The sequence below is a fragment of the Mirounga angustirostris genome, unplaced genomic scaffold (genome assembly GCF_029215605.1).
Source record: "Mirounga angustirostris isolate CCGP_5_RB_7025 unplaced genomic scaffold, mMirAng1.0.hap1 SCAF_15, whole genome shotgun sequence".
NCBI classification, from domain to species: Eukaryota; Metazoa; Chordata; class Mammalia; order Carnivora; family Phocidae; genus Mirounga; species Mirounga angustirostris.
Window position 1 is genome coordinate 54828533 of NW_026991723.1, and position 12819 is coordinate 54841351.

General features: G+C 36.9%; 1 pseudogene; it reads left to right on the top strand.

Moving 5' to 3' along the window:
• Positions 1-526: 526 nt before the first annotated feature.
• LOC123850367 (U2 spliceosomal RNA) lies at positions 527-632 on the top strand (annotated as a pseudogene).
• Positions 633-12819: the final 12187 nt, after the last annotated feature.

Genomic DNA, 12819 nt, shown 5'->3' on the forward strand with positions numbered 1-12819 from the left:
AATGTAAAATTGCTCTGCTTTGCTGCCCTTGTCAGCAGGATCAATAAATAACAGTTTAATGGTGTGAAGGATTTAACACAAGAGAAGACTTATGTGCTCTCTGTAGCTGAACTGCAGCCAGACTATTTCTCATCTGTTTTAGGTACTCCTATTAGTTTCATCTGCTATAAGTACACAAACGGAAGATCTGTATGCATTTATTTATACATAACTCAAACACATGCTAATAAACATATTTTAATTGGACAGAAACTGTACTACTAAAAAAAGAAGTTTATCACCAACATATATTCATAGATCAACTTAGTGTGAATCATCAAGAATAACTTAAAAAATACTTTTTAACTGTATCTCAAAAAGTTCTTGTACATATTAACCTAGATGCTTTTTTTTTTTGCAAAATTTAGATTGCACTTAAGAGTGATAGTTATAGTCTAGGGAAAACACAGAGAGAGGAAGACAAGTCAAGAAAGAATATTGGGAGATTTAGTGAAAAACATAAGATATATAGAAATGTAAGGAGTACATCGCTTCTTGGCCTTTTGGCTAAGATCAAGTGTAGAAATGTAAGGAGTACAGACATCTGTAATCTTAAGATTTTAAATTATTTTACATTTTAATAATGATCCATTCATTAAAAAACAGAAAAAATAATCCATGATAGAAATGCCAATTAAAATTGTTAAAATTTATTGAATAGTTGAAATTGTCAGTTACTGTGCTCTCCCTTCCAGAGACTTCATATTATTTCACAAACACACACACACGCGCCCATGAGAGTGTGTTATTATTTTCCCTACGTAGTACATATATAAATGATAATTCACATACATAAGTGACTTTCCACTACTTCCTTGCCAAGCCTGAACTTTGAAATTTGGGGATTTTTTGTGACGTTGAGGACTTTTTAAAAAATATTTATTTATTTATTTGAGAGAGAACAAGAGAGCACCCTGAGATCATAACCTGAGCTGAAATCCAGAGTCCGACGCTTAACTGACTGAGCCACCCAGGTGCCCCAAGGCTGAGGATTTTTTCTTCTTGCTTCCCCACACAGCCATCATTACCTAAGTTTAACTGTCTGCCTTGGGCACTGTCAAGAATCAGGGAAACAGTCTCCATTGCTCAAGTCCTCCACAGATTATTCTCTTTTCCGTTACTGCATGGAATATGCACATCCTCCCTACAGCTTTTCCCTGTCCCATCAACATTTTGCTTGGAATTTAGTCAAAGGTATTGTAATAGCAGTGTATGGTGGCAGATGATAGCTACACTTAAAGAGAGCATAGTGTAATATATACACTTATCCAATCACTATGATGTATGCCTGAAACATCGTGTGTCAACTATACTTCAATTTAAAAAAAATCTAAAAGATTGTCACTAAAAACCAGGAAACTGATTTAGTGTCCACTTAACAAAAAAGATCCCCCCCCAAAAGTAAACCCCTTAAACATGCAAACATTCACATATCATCATGTCTTAATGATCACATACAGCCATCTGGGTTAGAATGACTCCAGAGTCAAGAGTTCTTCACCACAGCAAACTTGAGATTATTTAACACTTAAATACAAATTCAGAAGTAGACTGGTTAGATTCAGTTCCCAGCTTTACCGTGTGTTCATTTTCTCACAATGGTTGATAATCACTTTTTGGATAGAATGTGTCTTTCTTAGTTTGTTGTGATAAAGTCCTCTAAAATTAAAGTGTGGTTTTTTTGTTCTAGGAAAAATAAAAATGCACACCTGCCCTGATTGTTTCTCTTCATCAATTCTCATGCAGACTTCAACCATTGATGCAGACTACCTCATATCTTGTGTTTGTCAGACTTTGATTTTGGTAGACAATATTGGAGGGTATGAGGAGCATAGGTTTTGGGAAAATATCGAGTCTGCTCTTTTTATTTTTCTTAATTGAGATAAAATTAGCATATAACATTATATTAGTATCAGGTGTACAACATAATAATTCGATATCTGTATACACTACAAAGTGATCACAATAAGTCTAGTTGCCATCCATCACTATACAACTGACCCCATTCACTCATTTTGCCCACCCACACCCCTTTCTCCTCTGATAACCACAAGTCTGTTCTCTGTATCTATGAGTTTTGTTTTACCTGTTTTTTTAAATTCCAAATATAAATGAAGTAATATAGAATTTGTCTTTCTCGGTCTGACTTATTTCACTTGGCATAATATTCTCAAGGTCCATCCATGGTGTTCCCTCCTTTTTTTTTCTTTCAATACTGAGTAGTATTCTAGTGTCTGTCTCTGTGTGTGTGTGTGTGTCCCACAACTTTTTATTTATCCATCAATGGACACTTTGGTTGTTTCCATTATCTCAGCTATTGTAAATAATGCTGCAATGAGCAAAAGGGTGTATCTTTCCAAATTAGTGTTTTTGTTTTCTTCAGATAAATACCCAGAAGTGGAAAATCTGGGTTACATAATAGTTCTATTTTTAATTTTTTGAGAAATCTCCATACTGATTTCCACTTTCCAAATGAAAAAAGAATACAAAACCTCAGAAAAAGATCTTAATGAAACAGACATAAGTAATCTACCTGGTGGAGAGCTGGAAGTATTGGTCATGAAGATGTTCACCAAACTGAGGGGAAGAATGGATGAATGTAGTGAGAACTTTAAAAAAGAACTAGAAAATATAAGGGAGTGCAAACAGAAGTCACAGAGTTGAAAAATAATTGAATTGAAAAATACACAGAGGGGTTCAACTTCAGACCAGATGAAACAGAAAATGTACCAATGACTTGGAATACAGGTAAATCTGTATGATTGTGGATAAGATATTTCCAACTTCACCATCATATTCTTCATAAGTAAAATGAAATTATAATACTAGAGTTTCAGTGAGGATAGGTGAGCTAATGAAGAACTTTTCTCAGGTCATACTACCACCACTACCACCAATACATCAGTAGCAGCAGCCACAATTTGATGACCACTCTATATATTCTAGATATCTTTGACTCATTTTGTAAAAACCATGACATTTAACCCTTACAAATATTGGTTTAAGAAGTTATTAGTATTGACACTTTAAAATAAAAATTCTGACCTTTAAAGAACCATTCCAGGGTTTGATTTGTCCAAAAAAACTACTTATTCAACCTTAAAATAATGCAATTCTGAAGTCCATATTCAAATTTTACATAGTTATATAATTCAAGCTAGTGGTCACTATTATTTATATATTCTAGAAACCGGGAGAACTTTTAAGTTCCTATTGATATCTTAGTATATCATGGTTTCTGACTCCAGACAATCACTAACTAGTTTGAGAAGAAACATTAGAAGATAATTAAAGGTTCTCAGACTCATTGATAGGATCCAATTATCTTGCCCTTTGTTGGACATGCACCCTGTACCACTGCAGATCACAACGCTCATCCTGAGCATTGTATAGGAAAATCCCCAGTGCTCCTGTTACTTCTGAAAGCCAGACGTCTGTGTGCCATGACACCATAAATGAATACCCTGGTGTTGCCTGCATATTGATCTCTTATGTGAGTCTATCTGAGTGGCAGACAAGCCATTTTTCTGCTACTTGGCCTCAAAAAAGGATAGGAAACAAGCTGTATCTCTGGAAGATGGGACGCATGTGAAATTTTCCATGCCTATGAAGACTTTGGAAAATGCCAAGAGGCCAAGATTCATGATGATTTTCCAAAACACTAATAAAACTTCAAATCTGTTGTTTTTATAGTCCAAGACAAATTTTAAAATTAGCCACACACAACGCCTGTGCAGCTTTGGAGTCACCACATTTCCTAAGATTTCTATCTGCCACAACCTCTTATAAAACAGATTGCTGAATAAATGAGTGTTCAAATAAATGGCTTTACGAAACTACTTGTGTCAGCACAGGTTTACAAGCTATGTCATAAACTAACATTGTTATTCTCAAAAAAAAAAAAAAATAGCTGAGGTATACTATTTTGGAAACAATACAACCATGTATAAATCTGTTTATACCATACCTGACACCACTACAGTTACTCCCTAAGAGTACCTGTGCTACCCTCCCCACCAGAAATGAATGTGCTTGTGTTGCCTGAAAATGTCCTTTTCTGAATTAGTGTTGTTATAGGTCATGTTCAAAAACAACAAAACTAAGGGACTCCAAACATCTTTTGCTCTCATTAAAAGTAAATGCCTATAAAATTCTCTCTTACGAAGATATATTCCTTCTTCCTTTCCCCAGAACAACTACTAACCAGGTATGGAGAGCAACCTCAAAACCTGCCAAGTGGTTTTCCTCACCAAAAGCTGAGATCCATGAAGGTGTATAGGTTTTTTTGGTTTGTTTTTCATTTTCTTTTTTTTATTCTTATGTTAATTCCCATACATTACATCATTAGTTTTAGATGAAGTGTCCCATGGTTCATTGTTTGTGCATAACACCCAGTGCTCCATGCAGAATGTGCCCTCCTCAATACGCACCACCAGGCTAACCCATCCTCCCACCCCCCTCCCCTCTAGAACCCTCAGTTTGTTTTTCAGAGTCCATCATCTCTCATGGTTCATCTACCCCTCCGATTTCCCCCGCTTCATTCTTCCCCTCCCGCTAGAAGATGTATAGCTTTTATGTGGTAATTCTTTAAAGGTAAGAATTTAGAAGGGCAAGTTCTCCTTTCTTATCACACTAAGTAATCCCTAAAAATGTCTGCTTTCAGTTTGATGTTAAGAAACGAATTGTCAAATGCTAGAGCCATTACATAGTAGAAATCAAGCCTACGACTGTCTTTGAATTTTTTATTTATTTGCAAAGAATTCCCCTGGGTAAGTACTCAAAGTCCTGTATTCATCATATGATTCAATACTTATTTTTTTATTCTTTTGTTTTTTAATATTTTTTTATTATGTGATGTTAATCACCATACATTATTTTTTGATGTAGTGTTCCATGATTCATTGTTTGCATATAACACTCAATGCTCCATGCAGTACGTGCCCTATTTAATACCCATCACTAGGCTAACCCATCCCCCCACCCCCCACCCCCCTCTAGAACCCTCAGTTTGTTTCTCAGAGTCCATAGTCTCTCACGGTTCGTCTCCCCCTCTGATTTCCCTCCTACACTGTTGGTGGGAATGCAAGCTGGTGCAGCCACTCTGGAAAACTGTATGGAGGTTCCTCAAAAAGTTGAAAATAGAGCTACTGTATGACCCTGCAATTGCACTACTGGGTATTTACCCCAAAGATACAAATGTGGGGATCCGAAGGGGTACGTGCACCCCAATGTTTATAGCAGCAATGTCCACAATAGCCAAACTATGGAAAGAGCCAAGATGTCCATCGACAAATGAATGGGTAAAGAAGATGTGGCATATCTACACACACACACACACACACACACACACACACATACACAATGGAATATTACACAGCAATCAAAAGGAATGAAATCTTGCCATTTGCAACAACATGGATGGAACTGGAGGCTGTTGTGCTGAGTGAAATAAGTCAGAGAAAGACATGTATCATACGACCTCACTGATATGAGGAATTCCTAACCTCAGGGAACAAACTGAGGGTTGCTGGAGTGGTGGGGGGTGGGAGAGATGGGGTGGCTGGGTAATGAAGGGGGGGAAATCAATATTTATTTTTAATAGGTCAGACAGTGACTGAAGAGTAAAAGGACTTTGATGAAGAGTAGTCAAAAAAAGGATGCTTTTCAACCTTCCTGAAGAGCTGCTTCCTTGGTCAAACCATTAAGTGAAAAAGTAACTTTTAAACTAGTTCATTGAAAAAAGCCAACACTTATATAATTCCTTTAAATTGAATTCTATAAATTTTAATGCTACAGTCCATCATATAGAAGTTACAATTATAGTTTACACGGACTTTAAAATCCCAGTTACATTGCACAATACAAAACAACGTGTAAACAACAGCAGAACAATTCTTATATGACTGTTTTTTTACTGAGTAGCTATAGGAAATCTCGGAGCTGGTAGGAAGTTCAAGAACTTTATTACTACTTCCAATTAAGACTTATATAAATATTCAAGACATAAAATTACTTTAAAAATATTATAGATGAAATTCATGGAGTGCTTACATCAACCACAGCTCTAAATCTTTTGCATCCATTCATGCATATATTAATTCAACAAGGTTGGCATGACCATCACCATTTAAAGACAAGAGAAGCAAAACAAAACAAAATCCTAAACACAAAGATTAAGATAATTCTAAAAGGGTACATGATAATTCATTATGAACCTCAAAAGGGCATATCATAATTCATTACAAACCTCTTAAAGCACTCTACTATAAAGCACTCTACTCTAAATTAAATAATATGTTAATTTTTAGCTATTTTGCAAAATTTTTGGAATCTGCACAAAGTATTTGCAAAGTATAGAAGGAAATGTACAAATGTATAAAACTTGGTTCTTGATTCTTAGCCTTTATTAAATTCAAAATGAGTGGTGGATGGAATATGTTGAGAAACAGACATCTATTCAACATGAATAATAGCATGCCAGTAGTATACTCTTAAAGTGGAAGTAATCAATTCTGTCTGTGGTTAAGGAAGTGAACTGAGCATTCAGGGATAAGTATCTGCCAGGCAGAAAAGTGGGGGAAGATGAAGAAGAGGTGGTGAGAAAACATTTCAGGACTGTTAAGTATGAGATTGTAAAAACACAACTAAGATCCTCAGTATGATCAAAGCACTGTGGTGGTTTTTTTTAATTTTTTATTGTTATCTGAATCACCATACATTACATCATTAGTTTTAGATGTAGTGTTCCATGATTCATTGTTTGTCCATAACACCCAGTGCTCCATGCAGATTGTGCCCTCTTTAATACCCATCACCAGGCTAACCCATCCTCTCATCCCCCTCCCCTCTAGAACACGTAGTTTGTTTTTCAGAGTCCATCGTCTCTCATGGTTCCTCTACCCGTCTGATTTTCCCCCTTCATTGTTCCCCTCCTATCTTTTTTTTTTTCTTACCATATATTGCATTATTTGTTTCAGAGGTACAGATCTGAGCTTCAACACTCTTGCACAATTCACAGCGCTTACCAGAGCACATACCCTCCCCAGTGTCTATCACCCAGGCACCCCATCCCTCCCACCCCACCCTCCACTCCAGCAACCCTCAGTTTGTTTCCGGAGATTAAGAATTCCTCATATCAGTGAGGTCATATGATACATGTCTTTCTCTTTTTGACTTATTTCGCTCAACATAATACCCTCCAGTTCCATCCACATCATTGCAAATGGCAAGATCTCATTCCTTTTGATGGCTGCATAATATTCCATTGTATATATATACACTTTTTCTTTATCCATTCATCTGTTGATGGACATCTTGGCTCTTTCCACAGTTTGGCTATTGTGGACATTGCTGCTATAAACATTGGGGTGCACATACCCCTTCGGATCCCTACATTTGTATCTTTGGGGTAAATACCCAGTAGTACAATTGCTGGATAATATGGTAGCTCTATTTTCAACTTTTTGAGGAACCTCCATATTGTTTCCAAGCTTGCATTCCCACCAACAGTGTAGGAGGGTTCCCCATTCTCTGCATCCCTGCCAACATCTGTTGTTTCCTGACTTGTTAATTTTAGCCATTCTGACTGGTGTGAGGGGGTATCTCATTGAGGTTTTCATTTGGATTTACCTGATGCCAAGCGATGTTGAGCACTTTTTCATGTGTCTGTTGGCCATTTGGATGTCTTCTTTGGAAAAATGTGTGTTCATGTCTTCTGCCCATTTCTTGATTGGATTCTTTGTTCTTTGGGTGTTGAGTTTGATAAGTTCTTTATAAATTTTGGACACTAGCCCTTTATCTGATATGTCATTTGCAAATATATTCTCCCATTCTGTCAGCTGTCTTTTGGTTTTGTTGACTGTTTCTTGTGCTGTGCAAAAGCTTTTTATCTTGATGAAGTCCCAAGAGTTCATTTTTGCCCTTGCTTCCCTTGCCTTTGGCAATATTTCTAGGAAGAAGTTGCTGTGGCTGAGTTCGAAGAGGTTGCTGCCTGTGTTCTCCTTTAGGATGTAGATGGACTCCTGTCTCACATTTAGGTTTTTCAACCATTTAGAGTCTATTTTTGTGTGTGGAGTAAGGAAATGGTTCAGTTTCATTCTTCTGCATGTGGCTGTCCAATTTTCCCAACACCATTTGTTGAAGAGACTGACCTTTTTCCACTGGACATTCTTTCCTGCTTTGTCGAAGATGAGTTGACCATAGAGTTGAGAGTCCACTTCTGGGCTCTCTATTCTGTTCCACTGATCTATGTGTCTGTTTTTGTGCCAGTACCATACTGTCTTGATGATGACAGCTTTGTAATACAGCTGGAAGTCCGAATTGTAATGCTGCCAGCTTTGCTTTTCTTTTTCAAATTTCCTCTGGCTATTCGGGGTCTTTTCTGATTCCATACAAATTTTAGGATTATTTGTTCCATTTCTTTGAAAAAAGTGGATGGTATTTTGATGGGGATTGCATTGAATGTGTAGATTGCTCTAGGTAGCATTGACATCTTCACAATATTTCTTCTGACAATCCATGAGCATGGAACGTTTTTCCATTTCTTTGTGTCTTCCTCAATTTCTTTCATGAGTATTTTATAGTTTTCTCAGTACAGATCCTTTGCCTCTTTGGTTAGATTTATGCCTAGGTATCTTATGGTTTTGGGTGCAATTGTAAATGGGATTGACTCCTTAATTTCTCTTTCTTCTGTCTTGTTGTTGGTGTATACGAATGCCACTGACTTCTGTGCATTGATTTGATATCCTGCCACTTTACTGAATTCCTGTATGAGTTCTAGCAGTTTTGGGGCGGAGTCTTTGGGGGTTTTCCACATAAAGTATCATATCATCTGCAAAGAGTGAGAGTTTGACTTCTTCTTTGCCAATTTGGATGCCTTTGATTTCTTTTTGTTGTCTGATTGCTGTGGCTAGGACTTCCAATAGTATGTTCAATAGCAGTGGTGATAGTGGACATCCCTGCCGCGTTCCTGACCTTAGGGGGAAAGCTCTCAGTTTTTCCCCATTGAGAATTATATTCGCTGTAGTTTTTTCATAGATGGCTTTTATGATATTGAGGTATGTACCCTCTATGCTTATACTCTGAAGAGTTTTGATCAAGAAAGGATGCTATACTTTGTCAAATGCTTTTCCTGCATCTGTTGAGAGGATCATATGGTTCTTGTTCTTTCTTTTGTTAATGTATTTTATCACGTTGATTGATTTGCGGATCTTGAACCAACCTTGCAGCCCAGGGATAAATCCCACTTGGTCGTGGTGAATAATCCTTTTAATGTACTGTTGGATCCTATTGGCTAGTATTTTGGTGAGAATTTTTGCATCCATGTTCATCAGGGATATTGGTCTGTAGTTCTTTTTGATGGGGTCTTTGGTTTGGGGATCAAGGTAATGGTGGCCTCATAAAATGAGTTTGGAAGTTTTCCTTCCGTTTCTATTTTTTGGAACAGTTTCAGAAGAATAGGTATTAAATCTTCTTTAAATGTTTGGTAGAATTCCCCTGGGAAGCCATCTGGCCCTGGGCTTTTGTTTGTTGAGAATTTTTGATGACTCTTCAATTTCCTTAGTGGTTATAGGTCTGTTCAGGTTTTCTATTTCTTCCCAGTTCAGTTTTGGTAGTTGATACATCTCTAGGAATGCATCCATTTCTTCCAGGTGATCTAATTTGCTGGCATAGAGTTACTCATAATATGTTCTTATAATTGTTTGTATTTCTTTGGTGGTGGTTGTGATCTCTCCTCTTTCATTCATGATTTCGTTGATTTGGGTCCTTTCTCTTTTCTTTTTGATAAGTCTGGCCAGGGGTTTATCCATCTTGTTAATTCTTTCAAAGAACCAGCTCCTAGTTTCATTGATCTGTTCTGCTGTTCTTTTAGTTTCTATTTCATTGATTTCTGCTCTGATCTTTATTATTTCTCTTCTCCTGCTGGGTTTAGGCTTTATTTGCTGTTCTTTCTCCAGCTCCTTTAGGTGTAGGGGTAGGTTGTGTATTTGAGACCTTTCTTGTTTCTTGAGAAAGGCTTCTATTGCTGTATACTTTGCTCTTAGGACCGCCTTTGCTGCATCCCAATGATTTTGAATAGTTGTGCTTTCATTTTCATTGGTTTCCATGAATTTTTTAAATTCTTCTTTAATTTTCTGGTTGACCCATTCATTCTTTAGTAGGATGCTCTTGAGCTTCCATGTATTTGAGTTCTTTCTGACTTTCCTCTTGTGGTCTGAAAATAGGCAGGGAATGATCCCAATCTTTTGGTACCGGTTGAGACCTGATTTATGACCTAGGATGTGATTGATTTTGGAGAATGTTCCATGAGCACTAGAGAAGAATGTGTATTCCGTTGCTTTGGGATGGAATGTTCTGAATATGTCTGTGAAGTCCATTTGGTCCAGTGTGTCATTTAAAGTCTTTATTTCCTTGTTGAAATTTTGTTTAGATAATCTGTCCATTTCAGTGAGGGGGGGTGTTAAAGTCCCCCACTATTCTTGTATTGTTATCGATGTGTTTCTTTGCTTTTGTTATCAATTGCCTTATATAATTGGCTGCTCCCATGTTAGGGGCATAGATATTTACAATTGTTAGATCTTCTTGTTGGATAGACCCTTTAAGTAGGATATAATGTCCTTCCTCATCTCTTATTACAGTCTTTGATTTAAAATCTATTTTGTGATATAAGGATTGCCACCCCAGCTTTCTTTTGGTGTCCATTAGCATGGTAAATGGTTTTCCACCCCCTCACTTTAAATCTGGGGGTGTCTGTGGGTCTAAAATGAGTCTCTTGCCGACAGCATATCGATGGGGCTTGTGTTTTAATCCAATCTGCTAGCCTGTGTCTTTTGATTGGGGCATTGAGCCCATTTACATTCAGGGTAACTATTGAAAGATAGGAATTTAGTGCCATTGTATTGCCTGTAAGGTGATTGTTAGCATATATTGTCTGTGCTCCTTTCTGGTCTATGTTGCTTTTAGGTTCTCTCTTCACTTAGAGGACCCCTCTCAAGATTTCTTGTAGGGCTGGTTTTGTTTTTGCAAATTCCTTTAGTTTTTGTTTGTCCTAGAAGCTTTTTATCTGTCCTTCTATTTTCAATGACAGCCTAGCTGGATATAGTATTCTTGGCTGCATATTTTTCTCATTTAGTGCTCTGAAGATATCATGCCAGTCCTTTCTGGCCTGCCAGGTCTCTGTGGACAGGTCTGTTGCCAATCTAATGTTTCTACCATTGTAGGTTACAGATCTTTCTCCCGAGCTGCTATCAGAATTATCTCTTTGTCTCTGAGACTCGTAAGTTTTACTATTAGATGTCGGGGTGTTGACCTATTTTTCTTGATTTTGAGAGGGGCTCTTTGTGCTTCCTGCATTTTGATGCCTGTTTCCTTCCCCAAATTAGGGAAGTTCTCTGCTATAATTTGCTCCATTATACCTTCTGCCCCTCTCTTTCCTCCTCTTCTGGGATCCCAATTATTCTAATGTTGTTTCGTCTTATGGTATCGCTTATCTCTTGAATTCTGCCCTCGTGATCCAGTACTTGTTTATCTCTATCTCAGCTTCTTTATTTCCCATAATTTGGTCTTCTATATCACTGATTTTCTCTTCTGCCTCATTTATCCTAGCAGTTAGCGCCCCCATTTTTGATTGCACCTCATTAATAGCCTTTTTGATTTCTACTTGGTTAGATTTTAGTTCTTTTATTTCTCCAGAAAAGGTTTCTCTAATACCTTCCATGCTTTTTTCAAGCCCAGCTAGTATCTTTAAAGTGATGATTCTGAACTCTAGATCTGACATCGTACTCATGTCTGTATTGAGTAGGTCCCTGGCAGTCAGTACTACCTCTTGTTCTTTTTGTTCAGGTGATTTCTTCCCTCTTGTCATCTTGTCGAGAGGAGAATAGATTAATGAGAGAACAAAATGCTAACAGGGTAACAACGTTCCCAGAAAATACACTCTAAAGAAATCAGAAAAGACCTGAAGCAGGGTGGAAAGAAAGGGAAAGAGAGAAAAAAGGAAAAGAAAAAGAAAAAAAGGTAAAGTAAAAAACAAACAAAAACAGAACAAAACAAAACAAAACAAAAAAAACCAGAATATGATCAAATATGATCAGGCTGGTATATAGATCAGTGCCACACACTAGATTTGGGGTGTATTTTGGTCTGTTAGAAGAAAGTGCCTCCCAAAATTTTAAAGAAAGAAAAACTTATATATGTACAAAAAAAAGGTTGATATGATGAAGGGATGGAATATGACCGTAAGGATGAAAATTATAAAAAATTTTATAAAAGGAATTGATAAGTTGGTTGAAAAAAGAGGAGGATTAAAAAAAAGAAAAAGAAAAAAAAAGGGAGAGAATGTGATCAGGCAGGAGAGCAGAAAAAAACCAAACACTAGAGATTTAGGGTATATTTTGATCTGTTAAAAGAAACTATCTCAAAATTTTAAAGAGAGAACAACTTATATATATATATGCCAAAAATACCGGTAACTACTATGAAGGGATAGAATATGACTCTAAAAATGAAAAATAAAAATGTTTTTTAAAAAAGGGATTGATAAGATGTTGGTTGAAAAAGGGAAAAAGAAAAATTCAAAAAAAAAAAAAGAATAAAAAAAATTAACTTTGAAAGACTAAAGAATCATGGTAAAAAAGCCATGGATTCTATGTGCATTGTCCCCCTAGCACTAGAGTTCTGCCGTTCTCATTGATGGGTAAACTTGGTCTTCTGGGTAAACTTGCTGATCTTCTGGGGGAGGGGCCTGTTGCCTGGTTCCCAAATATCTTTGCCGGAGGCGGA